The sequence below is a fragment of the Delphinapterus leucas genome, chromosome 5 (genome assembly GCF_059928025.1).
Source record: "Delphinapterus leucas isolate spDelLeu-1000000601 "Yukka" chromosome 5, BTC_Dleu_Yukka2, whole genome shotgun sequence".
NCBI classification, from domain to species: Eukaryota; Metazoa; Chordata; class Mammalia; order Artiodactyla; family Monodontidae; genus Delphinapterus; species Delphinapterus leucas.
In genome coordinates, this window is record NC_143133.1 from 120,727,000 (window position 1) to 120,743,927 (window position 16,928).

A 16,928-nucleotide genomic window follows, 5' to 3' on the forward strand; every position below is an offset into this window, starting at 1 on the left:
GTGTCCCCTGCATCGGCAGGCAGGCTCTCAACCACTGCACCACCAGGGAAGCCCTATTCCTAGGTATTTTATTCTTTTTGTTGCAATGGTCAATGTGTTTCCTTAATTTCTCTTTTAGATTTTTGTCATTAGTGTATAGGAGTGCAAGAGATTCTGTGCATTAATTTTGTATCTTGCTACTTTACTAAATTCATTGATTAGCTCTAGTAGTTTTCTGGTAACATCTTTAGGATTCTCTATGTATAGTATCATGTCATCTGCAAACAGTGACAGTTTTACTTCTTCTTTTCTGATTTGGATTCCTTTTCTTTCTTTTTCTTCTCTGATTGCTGTAGCTAAAAGTTCCAAACCAATATTGAATGATAGTGGTGAGAGTGGGCAACCTTGTCTTGTTCTGGATCTTAGAGGAAATGGTTTTAGTTTTTCACCATTGAGAACGATGTTGGCTGTGGGCTTGTCATATATGGCCTTTATTATGTGGAGGTAAGTTCCCTCTATGCCTACTTTCTGGAGAGTTTTTATCATAAATTGGTGTTGAATTTTGTCAAAAGCTTTTTCTGCATCTATTGAGATGATCATAGAGTTTTTCTCCTTCAATTTGTTATTATGGTGTATCACACCGATTGATTTGCATATATTGAAGAATCTTTGCATTCCTGGGATAAACCCCACTTGATCATGGTGTATGATCCTTTTAATGTGCTGTTGCATTCTGTTTGCTAATATTTTGTTGAGGAGTTTTGCATCTATGTTAAACAGTGATATTGGCCTGTAGTTTTCTTTCTTTGTGACATCTTGTCTGCTTTTGGTATCAGGGTGCTGGTGGCCTCGTAGAATGAGTTAAGGAGTATTCCTCCCTCTGCTATATTTTAGAAGAATTTGAGAATGATAGGTGTTAGCTCTTCTTTAAATGTTTGATAGAATTCACCTGTGAAGCCATCTGGTCCTGGGCTTTTGTTTGTTGGAGGATTTTTAACCACAGTTTCAATTTCATTGCTTGTGATTGGTCTGTTTATATTTTCCATCTCTTCCTGGTTCAGTCTTGGAAGGTTGTGTTTTTCAAAGAATTTGTCCATTTCTTCCAGGTTGTCCATTTTAGTGGCATAGAGTTGCCTGTAGTAATCTCTCATGATCCTTTGTATTTTTGCAGTGTCAGTTGTTACTTCTCCTCTTTCATTTATAATTCTGTTGATTTGAGTCTTCTCCCTTTTTTTCTTGATAAGTCTTGTTAATGGTTTATCAATTTTGTTTATCTTCTCAGAGAACCAGCTTTTAGTCTTATTGATCTTTGCTATTGTTTCCTTCATTTCTTTTTCATTTATTTCTGATCTGATCTTTATGATTTCTTTCCTTCTGCTAACTTTGGGTTTCTTTTGTTCTTCCTTCTCTAATTGCTTTAGGTGTAAGGTTAGGTTGTTTATTTGAGATTTTTCTTGTTTCTTGAAGTAGGATTGTATTGTTATAAACTTCCCTCTTAGAACTGCTTTTTCTGCATCCCATAGGTTTTGGGTCGTTGTGTTTTCATTGTCATTTGTTTCTAGGTATTCTTTGATTTCCTCTTTGATTTCTTCAGTGATCTCTTGGTTACTTAGTAGCATATTGTTTAGTCTCCATGTGTTCGTACTTTTTAGTTTTTTTTTCCTGTAATTGATATCCACTCTCATAGTGTTGTGGTCGGAAAAGATACCTGACATTATTTCAATTTTCTTAAATTTAACAAGGCTTGATTTGTGACCCATGATATGATCTATCCTGGAGAATGTTCCATGGGCACTTCAGAAGAAAGTGTAATCTGCTGTTTCTGGATGGAATGTCCTATAAATATCAATTAAGTCCATCTTGTTTAATGTGTCATTTAAAGCCTGTGTTTCCTTATTTATTTTCACTTAGGATGATCTGTCCATTGTTGAAAGTGGGGTGTTAAAGTACTATGATTTTGTTACTGTCGATTTCCCCTTTTATGGCTGTTAGCATTTGCCTTACGTATTGAGGTGCTTCTGTGTTGGGTGCATAAATATTTACAATTGTTATATCTTCTTCTTGGATTGATCCCTTGATCATTATGTAGTGTCCTTCTTTGTCTCTTATAATAGTCTTTATTTTAAAGTGTATTTTGTCTGACATGAGTACTGCTACTCCAGCTTTCTTTTGATTTCCATTTGCATGGAATATCTTTTTCCATCCCCTCACTTTGAGTTTGTATGTGTCCCTAGGTCTGAAGTGGGTCTCTTCTAGACAGCATATATACAGGTCTTGTTTTTGTACCCATTCAGCCAATCAATGTCTTTTGGTTGAAGCATTTAAGTCATTTACATTTAAGGTAATTATTGATATGTATGTTCCTATTAGCATTTTCTTAATTGTTTTGCGTTTGTTTTTGTAGGTCTTTTCCTTCTGTTGTGTTTCCTGCCTAGAGAAGTTCCTTTAGCATTTGTTGTAAAGGTGGTTTCTTGGTGCTGAATTCTCTTAGCTTTTGCTTGTCTGTAAAGGTTTTAATTTCTCCATGGAATCTGAATGAGATCCTTGCCGGGTAATCTTGGTTGTAGGTTTTTCCCTTTCATTACTTTAAATATGTCCTGCCCCTCCCTTTGGCTTGCAGAGTTTCTGCTGAATGATCAGCTGTTAACCTTATGGGGATTCCCAGGTTGTGTTCCTGTCTTGCTCATTGTTTGGCATGGGGTGTCTAGCACTGTAGCTTGCTGGCCATTGGGTGGAGCTGGGTCTTAGCGTTGAGACGGAGATCTCTGGGACAGCTCTCACCGATTGATATTACGGAGGACTGGGAGGTCTCTGATAGTCCAGCGTCCTGAACTTGGCTCTCCCACATCAAAGGTTCAGGTCTGACACCTAGCCTGAGCACCAAGACCCTGTCAGCCACACAGCCAGGTATGTGGGGATTTTCTTGCCTTTTGGGAAGTCTGAGGTCTTCTGTCAGTGTTCAGTAGGTGTTCTGTAGGAGTTGTTCCACTTGTAGAAGTATTTTTGATGTATTTGTGGGGAGGAAGATGACCTCCACCTCTTACTCCTCTGCCGTCCTGAAGGTGCCCCTAAAATTATTATTATTTTTAAAGTATTTTTTAAAATTAATTAATTATTTTTGGCTGCATTGGATCTTCATTGCTGCATGTGAGCTTTCTCTAGTTGCAGCGAGCAGGGGCTACTCTTCGTTGCAGTGCAAAGGCTTCTCATCTTGGTGGCTTCTCTTGTTGCAGAGCACAGGCTCTAGGACCGCAGGCTTCAGTAGCTGTGGCATGTGCACTCAGTAATTTGTGGCTCATGGGCTATAGTGTGTAGGCTCAGTAGTTGCAGCACATGGGCTTAGTTGCTCTGCGGCATGTGCTATCTTCCTGGACCAGGGCTTGAACCTCTGTCCCTTGCATTGGGAGCAGATTCTTAACTACTGTGCCACCAGGGAAGTCCCTAAAATTATGTTTTTATTTCAATTTTTTTGGTTTTTATGATTTCACTTTTACAATGCAATATTTACACATTTGGAATTTATTCTGAGATCTTTCTAAATTAGTAGCCCAGCTGTTTCAACATCATTTATTGAATAATCCATTCTTCCCTCAATAATTTGAAAAGATTTATTTATTATGTACTAAATTCCTATTTGTTTGGAGGTTTATTTCTGAATTCTCTTTTGTTTCACAGAGCTGTCTATTCTTTGGCTAATAATAACATTCCTTAATATTGAAGTTTTACTGGTAGGTATATTACCTCTGTATTAATTTTCTTTTTCAGAGATTTTCTGCCTCTACTCAGACATTTATTTTTATAGGTGAACTCTACTATTATTTTTGCAGGTTAAAAAGAAAAGAAGAAACCTCTGGAATTCTGTTTGGGATGATAATTAATTAACCTATTAAACTTTGGGAGATTTTCATGTTTGTATAATTATTTTTTTAATTGAATTTTTATGTTATATTGGGGTATAGTTGATTTACAGTGTTGTGTTAGTTTCAGGTGTACAGCAAAGTGGTGCAGTTAACATACACATATATCCATTCTTTTGCAGATTCTCTTCCCATATAGGTTATTATAGACTACTGAGTAGAGTTCCCTGTGCTATATAGTATGCCTTTGATGTTTGTATTATTGAGTCTTTCTATACTGGATCAAAGTACAGTTGACCTTTGAACAATGTAGGGGTTGGGGTGCTGACTCTCTGAGCACTGGAAAATCCAACTATAACTTATAGTCCATCCTCTGCATCTGTGGTTCCACATACTCAGATTCAAACAACTGCAGAGTATGTAGTACTGTAGGATTTATTATTGAAAAAAAATCATCATATAAGTGGACTTGTGCAGTTTGAACCCCTGATGTTCGAGAGTCAACTATATATCTATATATATTTAATTTTTTGTATTCCATAATTTTTTCCCAAGTAGATCTTATATTTTTCTTTTTAATTTTACCACTAAGTATTTTGTTTTAAAAATCTGATTTTGTAAGATGGGATACTTTCTTTCATTTTATTTTCTAACCTATTTTTGTCCAAAGGTTTGTTTTCTCATTGGGTGCCAGCCACATCAGGAGTGGATGTGTGAATCTGGTTTGAGCAGAGTTAAGTCAAACAACTTCAAGTTCTGGGCTATATTTGGTCTTGTTTTTATCTAGGTGTTCTCCTACTTGCCCCCTATCCATTCTAAAACTGAGAATGGCCCTTTTATTATTCAATGTCTTGTATCTCAGCATCTTTCTCAGTTAGCCAACTCCCTATTGTTCATCCAAGCACGTTGAGAGTTGTAAAACATGCTATTATACATCTATATATTATTTCCTTTGTTTTAAAATTATTCCTAACATTTTGAGTTATGTGGATATTTAAAAAATAAATTTATCAATTATATATTTTTTTGCTTAATTGATTTTTTCCATAGGGAAAAAAAATGTAAGTTTCACAATAAAAGTAGCTTATACTCAGAGACACAGGAGTAGAGGGAGGCTGCCAAAACTCTAGGAGTCAACAGAGCTGGAAACCACAACTTAATTCATCAGTTTGGCATACCTCATTCTTATATTTGCAGAAACACTGATGTCTACCTCCTGTGGCCTCCCCACAAGCAACTGCCCACAATAGTCAGTTCAGCTTCCAAAAAGATGTGAGGAGAGAGAAACAAAAAGTCTGTTGATGCCTTTATCGCCAGAAGTGTTTTGCTATCACACATGCTGTCTCTACTGAGTATCTGTTCTGCACAATCTGAGGAGTACCTATCTATTGCCACAGTGATATCTTTTCTTGCCCAGACCTCTTCAGCCCTGTACAGTTATACCATAGTTAGACTTCAGGTTTATACTTACACATATCCAGCCATTGATCCCCAAAGGTGATAAATGATAACATGCTAGGGCATCACTGGAAGCTCCTGAAGTAATTACCTATTTCTCATGTGTGCCTCGACCAAAACTGCTTACTTTGGATATTGAGGTTCTTGGGTTGGCTGGGTCTTAAGCACAAATCACTGAAGCAGAGTTCTACTTCAAAGCCCTTGGTGCTTTTTTCCAATGAAAAATCTTGGACTGAACCACCTCAATCTGTCAGAAAACTTCTAACAACGTTAAACCTCAAAAAGGAAGTTGTTCAAATTCTAGTTCATATTTTTTTCCCCAAGTGGCTCCTTCACCAGTATGCAAAATTTCCCATGCCTTACCCTGGAGGCAGGCTCTGTACACCTTGAGGAAAAACATCAGGTTATGAGACTTACCCCCAAGAGAACAGGTGCCTGAACATCTTACATAACTAAAAGCAAAACAAAGATCTCCAAAGGGACTGGCTACAGGTACCTAAACCAAGAAATGCTGCCAGATTGTCATTCAAGGTTCTAAATTCAGCTCACCTGAAACTCTGTTACACATGCAGGCTATCAAAAAAACCAAAGCAGGTTTGGAGGAGGTATGAGTTTTGGGAAAGAGAAATGGGGGAGGCAATTGCCTAAAACTTTCCTTGGTGCTTTCAGTTTGTCTTTAGGGTGTGTGGGTGAATTCGCCAGGTGTAAAAGACTGGAGACAGAAGGGACGCTACATAAATATAATGAGGCTAGTATGGAAGTTGTTAAAACAGTCCACATAAGCTCTGTTATGATTAGCATACAAATGCCACCTCTTTTCAACATTAACAGAATTATATTCTATCCCTACATGTTGCTTCAGGCACCTCATTTACCAACACATTTGGACATCAGATAGGCATAAAGTATATAATTTATAGTGCATAAAAATCACAGAAATGCTTATGGATTCCTAAATTAGGATAATATATTTTAGCTGGTGCAGTCTTTTATCAATGAATCTTAATTAAATTTTCAACTTAGAGCCTGCAGGGAAAATGTGCTCTAGTTTTGTTTTGTTTTCTTAGGTTTCCAGAAACATTGAACCCAAACACTGACTAAATGTAACTGGATTGCTTTGCAACAAAGATGAATCAATTCCCTTAATTTGTTCAAATGAAGATCATTCACATATTCTAGGTCTAAGGTTTTCAACTACTCTGTAAAAGTAATTAGTTTTTCTTGTAAACTACATTTCAACCAGTAGAATATTATAAACTATTAATCTTCTTTTAAATGAATTCTCAAATTTCAGCACTATTTTCAGTGCAAACACATGTTAAACTTTTACCTCTGGGATAAACAAAAAGATGATGCATTAAAAAGGCTATTCCTTTTAGGGAATTTTGTCAACATTTTTTGCAAAATAAATAATGTATGCCAGAATCATTAACAGCATAGAAAGCCATGGGAATGATCCCAAATTTTAAAAAATGAAATTCAGTACTTTCGCAGTTTGATTTGAAGAAAATGAAAGTGGAGGCATCACTGTGGAATTTTAGTTTTGAACGCCTCTTTTTATCTGATATGTTCAAAGTCAAACATAATATTTTCCTTCCATCGGTATGAATCTGTCTTCATTGTGTTTCCTCAAGAGCCAACCCTGAAACAAGAGCCTGGGTGCAGAGGGTGCGTTTGGGGGATTATCTGCAGGCAAACTGAGGAAGGCAACTCGTGTGACTATCGATTTTATTTTGTTTAATTACAACACCAACTCTCTGAGGTAGATAAATCAATCATCACCCTTAATTTCAAGCACCTGAAGTTAACTCTCTTTAGCTGATTAAACAGAAAAAGGAGTTTATTAAAAGGATACTGGCTGGCTCAGGGAACTGCTGGGAGGCCCAGAGAATTGAACTTGAAGTTAACTGCCTGGGAATGATTCTGAACATCACACAGCTCAGTTGGCCCAAAGAGGAAACTGCTGCTTCTGTTGTCCTACAGAGCATTAGGGAAGGTGCTGCCACCTCCCAACTCCCCTCTAGGCCACTTCTGTGCCGGGAACTGGACCCTGAAACCACAGAGAAACTGCATACACTGGTGCTGCTACCATCGAAAGAAGCAGCATAGGGCGCACACCTTGATTTTAGCCTTGCAAGACTTATTTTGGACTTCTGACTTCCAGAGTTTTATGAGAATAAATTTGTGTTGTTTTAAGCTATTAAGGTTGCGGTAATTTATTAAAGCAGCGACAGAAAACCCAAAACACCCTTTTTACCAGAGAGATAAGAGAGAGGAGAGAAATAGGGAGAGACACAGAGAGATCAGTGAAGGTGATGATGATGACTGCGGTGATGCCGTTTGAAACCCTTGACTTATCTGTGTCTAAGCCAGTACCATCCCTGCAAACTGCAGTTACTCGGCAGACACATTTGTTTTGAACACCAAATAACTTGTATGTATTTCTACCACCTACAACTGAAAGTCTTAAAAGTACAAGGTAGCAATCTCATTTTCAAAATTTCCAACTTGTAAAGTGTAAGGAAAATGAAAGTATAGAACAAGCAAGTTTCTTCTTTGCCATGCACACAGGTAAAGTGTATTTCTTAAAGAAAGAAGAATGCTTTCTGAATTCTGTGCACATTAACCAAGCACACTCAGATGGAGACAGTATTACAGGTAAAAAATGTTCAAACAATCTCTGAAGACAAAAGAAAGTCAATGGCTCCATTACTCACTGTCGAATATAAACTTATTTTCTGGGTGGTGGTGTGATGAATTGGGAGATTGGGATTGACATGTATACACTGATGTGTATCAAATGGATGACTAATAAGAACCTGCTGTATAAAAACATAAAATTAAATTAAAAAAACACCTTACTTATTATTTTGGGATAAAATAGCAAGCATTTAGCTTCTGAATCATTAAAGTTCACTGGTTTCAAGAGTGAAGTTGTCATTTTGGCCAAATACAAATTTTGTTCTTGGTTTAGGAGAGTTAATTCCCCTGAAATAGTCTGGTCATGCAGAATTTAAAAAGAAGCAGTACCTAGATCTTTTGGGAGTATGATTAACTGTAGCTCAACACCTGATAAATCTAGTGTACACTTTTACATTAGTCATTTTAGATAATATAACTTTCCTCTAGTTTGGAAGGCACACATCGGTTACATATGCAAAGGCAGTTCAAACAGGGATCATAGTCACTCATATACTTTGACAAAAAGATGGTCAATCTATGTGGGAAATGCATCTTTATTTTTATTTTGGGAGAGACATATAGAAAAAGGAAACATTCAAAGTTGAATCAATTTTGGTAATTAAAGGGGCGAAAAATATTACAACTGGATTTCTGCTGGCATTTAGACATAGGTAAAAGGTGTTCTAAGCTTGAATCCAACAGTGGTTTGAATGACCTACCAATTTTACCTTCATGTAATTGGTCTGAAGTTATATACCTTTTCACATTTATGTAGAGTTTATTATATGCCTGACACTGTGCTAAACGCTTTACCCACATCATTTCATTTCACTGTCATAGCAAGCCAATGGAATAGGTACTGCTTTTATTTTCATTTTACCAATAAGAAAACTGAGGGTTGGAGAGATTAAGCATCTTTCCCGATATTATAGAACTAATAAGTGGAAAAGACAGAATACACATTTGACAGTTAGATTCAGATACTTCAGAGCCTGCTTTCTTTTTTTCTTTTTTTTTTTGCGGTACGCGGGCCTCTCACTATTGTGGCCTCTCCCGTTGCGGAGCACAGGCTCCGGACGTGCAGGCTCAGCGGCCATGGCTAACGGGCCCAGCCGCTCCACGGCATGTGGGATCTTCCCGGACCGGGACACGAACCCATGTCCCCTGCATCAGCAGGCAGACTCTCAACCACTGCGCCACCAGGGAAGCCCAGAGCCTACTTTCTAAACCAATAACAACAGATCAATTCCAGCTTGAACTTACATATGCTACCTTTGTTTCATTATATTCTTCTGGTGTTTATGCTATGTTCTAGAAACATAAATCTTTATGGAAATACATGACTAACAGCTTCCCTATGGATCTACTAACATGATAGTTTTGTTAATTTAGAACTATACGAGGAAAGATTATAAACTAACATTTGGAAGAAATAATTTTTCATGGAATAATTAAAAAGACAGGATTGACAGTTCTTTTCTTGGACTACTGAACTATTTTTGTAGTTAATTAATTGAGACTGATTCTAAACAGATATTTATTATCTCATCTTAAGTATTTGAGTTTTCCAGAGTTATATCTTAAGCCTGGTTCACTTAGTCTACATATAGAACTCTACCTTCATGATTGCATCTGATCTCATAATTTTAAGCATCACTTATATTCAGATAACTTACACATTTGTATCAATAGCCCAAACCTCTTTCCCTAAATCCAGTTGCTTAGTGGTTATCTTTGTTTAGAAGAGCCACAAACACCTTAAACATTATAAAAGCAGAATTTATTGTCTCTTCCTCTTGACCATATCCCTTTCCATTATGACCCCCTCAATCATTTTTTATCTTGTATGCCCTGTTCAGTTAGTGGCACCACTATCCATCATCTGAGCATCACTGATTTCTTTCTTGGTCTTGAAGCATCAAAGAGCTAGGTATCTAGGAACTAGTAACCCATGAACCAAGATCTTGGAGAGAAGGTACATAAATTGGTACCTGATGATCCCAACACGCTGTGCTGCTTATCCTCTCCAGGCATGTGCTTACTGTGCATGGTGTAGAACGAGGGGATTAGAAATCAAACAGAAATCATTGGCCAAGAGGTTGAGCAGGAATTTCATCAGTCTTACAATGGTGGGGAGACAAAATTTGGAGTTTAAGGACCTAAAGAAAAGAGGCTATGGTAAACCCTCCAGACTTTCAGTTGAGACCCATGAAGGGAAACATCCTAGAAAGAGTACAAAGTGAAAATATGGAGCTATCACAAAACTGAAATTCAGGGCCTCCCTGGTGGTGCAGTGGTTGAGAGTCTGCCTGCTGATGCAGGGGACACGGGTTCGTGCCCCGGTCCGGGAAGATCCCACATGCCGCGGAGCGGCTGGGCCCGTGAGCCATGGCCGCTGAGCCTGCGCGTCTGGAGCCTGTGCTCTGCAACGGGAGAGGCCACCACAGTGGCCACTCGCGTACCGCAAAAAAAAAACAAACTCAAAAAACTGAAATTCAACTGTGAATTGGTACAACCCAAGAGTATATTCAAGGTGATATATCCCTATTCTAACTACCTACAGGGGAAAAAAAAACCCCAAAACCTAAATCCTTTTTTGGAGAAAGAAAGCATGATCCAGAGCTTCAAGTTATCAATATAAATTTTCACACACAACACCCAGTATTTTGTGGAAAATTATAGGTATGCCAGGACATGACCACAACCCAAGAGAGAGAGAAAAAAAAAAAAAACAGATAAAAGAAACAAACACAAAGAGATCCATATATTGTATTTATTACGTATGAACTTTAAAATAACCATTAATTAATACATTTAAGTAAAAGATGAAAAGATAAGGGATTTCAACAGAAAACTGGATTTATCAAATTATCTTTGAAAATTCTAGAACTAAAAATTATAGTAACTCAAGAACTTAGCTAATGAGCACAATAGATATTAGACATGGCTGAAGAGAGGGTTGATGAAATATAAGAAAGATCAGAAAACATTATCCAGATTGAGTTATGGTGAGAAACAGAGATAGGAAATGCAGAAAAGAGCTTAAGAATTCTGGGGCATAATGACATTTTCTGATGTACACGTAAACTGAATCCTAGAAAGGAGAGGACAGAGAATGAGCAGAAGCAATATTTGAAAACATGATGACATAAATTTTTAAAAACTTATGAAAGACAAAATAATAGAATCTAGAAGGGTTATGAACTTCAAGCAGGATAATTAAAACACCATCTAGACTAATAATAAACACATTATTAGTCAAACTGCTGAAAGTGAAATATAAAGAGAAAATCTTGGAAGTAGACAGAAGAAAAACAGTAAGATGCCTCAACAGAAGTGATGAAAATAACAACAACAAAAAAAAACTAGAAGTTTCTGTAATCAAGTGAAAACAAATACCTTAGAATTCCAAACAGGCAAAACTATCCTTCAAAAATTAAAATAATTTAAGATGGATCATAGAACTAAGTGTAAAAGGTAAATGATAAAACTTCTGGACTAAATAATAAGAAACTATCTTCCTGGCCTTGGGGTAAGCAATTATTTCCTAAACAAAACATACTAACCACAATAAAGAACACTGGAAAATTGGACTTCACTGAAATTAAGAACTTACGTACATGAAAAGACAATGTTAACAAGTGAAAAGGGAAGCCAAAGATCAGAAGACTACAATCATAAGGCATATCCACCCAAAGACTGTTATCCAACAGGAAGGCTGACTATACCACAGGGTTAGTGAGGATGTGGAGAAAGGAACTCTCATAGTTTGCTAACGGGAGTGTTAATTGGTACAGCCACTTTGGAAATCTGTTTGGTGGTATCTATTAAATGGTCTACTCTTAAAAGATCAGCAAGTTCATTCCTAGTATAATGAGTGCTTATGTTCACCATGTAAATGTACAAGAATGATCATAGAGCTTTATTCATAATCTCAGTCATCTGAAAACAACCTGAATATGTATCAATATGATATGGGATAAACCAACTGTGGTAATTCATACAATGGAATATTATTCAGAAAACTGCTACATGCCACAGAATGAATGGATCTCATAGATACAATGTTGTGCAAAAGAAAGCAGGTACAAAAGAGTATATACTATATAAGTCCATTTATATGAAGGTTAAAAGCAGGCAAAGCTAATTTGTGGTTATAAAGGTCGGGATAGTGTTAGCTCTGGGAAAATCTTGATTAGGAGGATACAACAGAGCCTTCTAGCCTGCTGGAAATTCTTCTAGAGTGCTTGAGCTAGGTCATGGTAACGTAAGTGTTTACATATGTAAAAATTCATTTACCTGTAATGAAAGACATTTTCAGAAAAAGAAAAAAAATGAGAACTTAATCAATAGTAGGTGTGCATTAAAAGAAACAAAAAAGGCAGTGCTTCAATTAGAAAGAAATGATCCTTGATGAAAGCATGGAAATGCAGGCAGCAGTAAATAGCAACAGAAAGGGTCAAATGTGGGTTAACATTAACTGTATAAAACAATAATAGTAATGCCAAATGACATTTGTAATATCTAGAACTAAAATACCTGACAGCGATAGCACAAAAGGAGGCAAGGAGCAGTTAACAGAGTGGAAGTGTTCCAAAATCCTTGCATTGTCTGGTACTTGTAAAAGTACTAGTTTATAATAGACTTGAGTAAGTGAAGGATGTATGTCATAATCTCTAGAGAAGTAATGCAAGCCACAAATGAGAATCACATAAGTAGATCTTCAATTTCTAGCAGTTATATTTAAAACTAGTAGAAAAAAAAACAGGTGAAGTTAATTTTAATAATATTTTTCTAACCTAATATATCTAAGATATAAATCAATATAAAATTATTAATGAGGGTCTTTAAAATAATAAGTCTTCAAAATCTGTTGTCTTACTTTTATAGCACATCTCAAAGTGGACTACCCACACTTCAAGTCCTCACATGTGGCTACTAGCTAACATATTGGACAGCCCAGCTCTAGAGCAGTGATTCTCAAGAAGAAGGATTGTGACCCATAGGGGATATGTGACAATGTCCGAAGACATTTTTGATTGTCATGATTGTAGCAGCATGGGTGGTACTATTGGTATCTAGTGGGTGGAAACCATGGATGCTGCTAAACATCCTATAATATACACAGAACAGCCTCTTCCCAGCCCATAAAGAATTCTTCAGTCCAAGATATCAATCATAACATGGTTGAGAAACCCTGCCCTAGAGTAACCTGTAAAATAAAAGTTAAAAATTATATAACTAATAAGCTAATTGTGGGAAGGAGGAGAATGAACAGTAAAAATTACTTGACTAATTCAAAAGAGTAAAAGAATGGAGAGAAAAAAGGAATATAGAACAGATGGGACAAATAGAAAATAAGTAGTTATATTAGTTAATTTATGCTAAATAAATACATGGATTAATATTCTAATTAAAGATTAAGATTGTCAGATGGGGAGAAAAGTCCCTACCTATATGTTGCGAAATTTTTTTTACATATTAGGGTGCGTAAAAGTTGAAGGTAAAATGGTTACAAGGGCTATCTATACCTTGTAAACTCCAACCAAAATAAAACTGGTATAGCAATGCTAAGATCAAAATAGGCTTTAATGCAAGATGTACTACTAGAAGCAAAGAAAGATATTTCATAATGATACAAAGGTTTTCCATCAAAGTGATGGAAGTGACTGATTTAAAATTCCAGATGACCACATGACTTCACTGATATAAATGTTTCAATGTCTCCCCATTGACCTTGAATAAAGCTCAAACTACAATTATAGTAGATAAGATCCTCCAATAATCACCTGCTTTACCACTAACATCTCATGGCATTTCTTCCCACAAAATTCATGTTCAGCAGTGTTGAAGAGCATGCAGTTACTCAAAATTATCCTATCATTTTATGCTCTCTGTGTTTTTGCTCGTTATTAGTCCCACTCCCTGTAATGCTTTTCTTCATGGAAATCATCTGAAAAAGTTCTATTTATCTTTCAAAGCTGTATTCTGTTATATCCTAGCTAAATCTTTTCTGACTGACCACCATATATAATTCTTCCCTCTTCTGTGTACCTCTGTACCTCATGGATACTTAAAAAATAATTTCCTGTACAATTCTGCTGTTTCTGGTAGCCAGCAGGAAGATATTAGGCACTCAGTAGTATATATTTTTTAGAAGTTACAGAAGTTTATTTACTAAAGCAAAAATTTAGCTACAGACCTCTGTGTCAACATTAAATGCAACAACATTCGAATTATAGGGGTCCCAGAAGAAGAAGAGAAAAAGAAATGGACTGAGAAAATATTTGAAGAGATTATAGTTGAAAACTTCCCTAATATGGGAAAGGAAATAGTTAATCAAGTCCAGGAAGCACAGAGAGTCCATTACAGGATGAATCCAAGGGGAAATATGCCAAGACACATATTAATCAAACTATCAAAAATTAAATAAAAATAAAAAATATTAAAAGCAGCAAGGGAAAAACAACAAATAACATACAAGGGAACCCCCATAAGGTTAACAGCTGATCTTTCAGCAGAAACTCTGCAAGCCAGAAGGGAGTGGCAGGACATATTTAAAGTGATGAAAGGGAAAAACGTACAATCAAGATTACTCTACCCAGCAAGGACCTCATTCAGATTTGATGGAGAAATTAAAACGTTTACAGAAAAGCAAAAGCTAAGAGAATTCAGCACCACCAAACCAGCTTTACAGCAAGCGCTAAAGGAACTTCTCTAGGCAGGAAACACAACAGAAGGAAAGACCTACAAAAACAAACCCAAAACAATTAAAAAAATGATGATAGGAACATACATATCGAAAATCACCTTAAATGTAAATGGATTAAATGCTCACACCAAAAGACATGGACTGGTTGAATGGCTACGAAAATAATACCAGTATATATGCTGTCTAGAAGAGACCACTTCAGACCTAGGGACACATACAGACTGAAAGTCAGGGGATGGAAAAAGATATTCCATGCAAATGGAAATCAAAAGAAAGCTGGAGTAGCAATTCTCATATCAGACAAAATAGACTTTAAAATAAAGACTATTACAAGAGACAAAGAAGGACACTACATAATTATCAAGGGATCAATCCAAGAAGAAGTTATAACAACTGTAAATATTTATGCACCCAACATAGGAGCACCTCAATACGTAAGGCAAATGCTAACAGCCATAAAAGGGGAAATCGACAGTAACACAATCATAGTAGGGGACTTTAACACCCCACTTTCACCAATGGACAGATCATCCTAAATGAAAATAAATAAGGAAACACAGTTTTAAATGATTTATTAAACAAGATGGACTTAACTGATATTTATTGGACATTACATCCAAAAACAACAGAATACACTTACTTCTCAAGTGCTCATGGAACATTCTCCAGCATAGATCATATCTTGGGTCACAAATTAAGCCTTGGTAAATTTAAGAAAATTGAAATCGTATCATGTATCTTTTCTGACCACAACGCTATGAGACTAGATATCAATTACAAGAAAAAAATCTGCATGAAATACAAACACATGAAGGCTAAACAATACACTACTTAATAACGAAGACATCACTGAAGAAATCAAAGAGGAAATCAAAAAATACCTAGAAACAAATGCCAATGAAAACACGATGACCCGAAACCTATGGGATGCAGCAAAAGCAGTTCTAAGAGGGAAGTTTATAAGTACAATCCTACCTCAAGAAACAAGAAACATATCAAATAAACAATCTAACCTTACACCTAAAGCAATTAGAGAAAGAAGAACAAAAAAATCCCAAAATTAGCAGAAGGAAAGGAATCATAAAGATGAGATCAGAAATAAATGAAAATGAAATGAAGGAAACGATAGCAAAGATCAATAAAATTAAAAGCCAGTTCTTTGAGAAGATAAACAAAATTGATAAACCATTAGCCAGACTCATCCAGAAAAAAAGGGAGAAGACTCAGATTAGTAGAACTAGAAATGAATAAGGAGAAGTAACAACTGACACTGCAGAAATACAAAGGATCATGAGAGAGTACTACAAGCATCTCTATGCCAATAAAATGGATAACCTAGAAGAAATGGACAAACTCTTAGAAAAGCACAACATTCCAAGACTGAACCAGGAAGAAATAGAAAATATAAACAGACCAAAGACAAGCACTGAAATTGAGACTGTGATTAAAAATCTTCCAAGAAAACAAAAGTCCAGGACCAGATGGCTTCACAGACGAATTCTATAAAACATTTAGAGAAGAGGTAACACCTATCCTTCTCAAACTCTTCCAAAATATAGCAGAGGGAGGAACAGTCCCAAACTCATTCTACGAGGCCAGCATCACCCTGATACCAAAACCAGACAAAGATGATGCAATGAAAGAAAACTATAGGCCAATATCACTGATGAACATAGATGTAAAAATCCTCAACAAAATACTAGCAAACAGAATCCAACAGCATATTAAAAGGATCATACACCATGATCAAGTGGGGATAAACATCCCAGGAATGCAAGGACTCTTCAATATATGCAAATCAATTGGTGTGATATACCATATTAACAAATTGAAGGAGAAAAACCATATGATTATCTCAATAGATGCAGAAAAAGCTTTCAACAAAATCCGACACCCATTTATGATAAAAAGCCTCCAGAAAGTGGGCATAGAGGGAACTTACCTCAACATAATAAAGGCCATATATGACAAACCCACAGCCAATATCATTCTCAGTGGTGAAAACCTGAAACCATTTCCACTAAGATCAGGAACAAGACAAGGTTGCCAACTCTCACCACTATTTTAATCAACATAGTTTTGGAAGTTTTAGCAACAGCAATGAGAGAAGAAAAAGAAATAAAAGGAATCCAAATCAGAAAAGAAGTAAAGCTGTCACTGTTTGCAGATGACATGATATTATGCATAGAGAATCCTAAAGACGCTACCAGAAAACTACTAGAGCTAATCAGTGAATTTGG